The sequence below is a fragment of the Opisthorchis viverrini genome, assembly GCF_000715545.1.
Source record: "Opisthorchis viverrini unplaced genomic scaffold opera_v5_6, whole genome shotgun sequence".
Lineage (NCBI taxonomy): Eukaryota > Metazoa > Platyhelminthes > Trematoda > Opisthorchiida > Opisthorchiidae > Opisthorchis > Opisthorchis viverrini.
Window position 1 is genome coordinate 1,943,667 of NW_008751662.1, and position 775 is coordinate 1,944,441.

Here is a 775-nt window from a genome sequence, read left to right on the forward strand (position 1 = left end):
CGAGCCGAGTTTTGGGAGACGGGCGGAAAAACCCTCCACGACTCTTCACGGTCCTCAAGAATAGCGCGCCCATAGCTCAGGTGTTGCCGCGGCTGCCCGGCATTTGAATTCACAAGTAGCAATAATTAGCGCTCCTGAGAAAATTAGGTGCCGTCGGAACATACGGACCATCGCAAATACTGGCGGTAGACACGTGGGGGTTAATTTTACAGAATTAGAATTTTATTTTTGTTCTACAAATGCCGCTTCACACAAAACGTGGGACAGTGAGTCAATTTTTTGCGGGAGATAAGGGTTCTGTAGTTGTATTTGTAAAGATTCGAAGACTTTCTAACAAATTATCTGGAGTTTTGTAAGGACGAGAATAAGCGAACTACAAATTCAGTTCTCATTTCCGGATTTTCTATCAAACCAGAGGGCAGTTTTTCGGTTTTGGGCCGCTTGGCAATATGCCTCCCAACGAAATCCGGTCTTTTGAACGGGGCGCTCGAACATCACTGCAGCTCTGATTATCACTCTCTTCAAAAACCCGAAACCGGGTGCTGCGAGACATCCAACAAGGCCCCGGTCTTCGCTGAAGTGAAGAACACCTGGATGTACGAGACGGACACCTTCATACTCCGCGCGTAACGACTGAGTTTGACACCGACTTTCGAAGGAACCCTGAGCGTTGAATCTGGAACACCCATGTGCCTCGAAAATGCGCAAATGTTTTTTCTATTCGAGCACCACATGCGTGGATCTCCTGACGGTCGTCAACACTCCCCGTTCATGT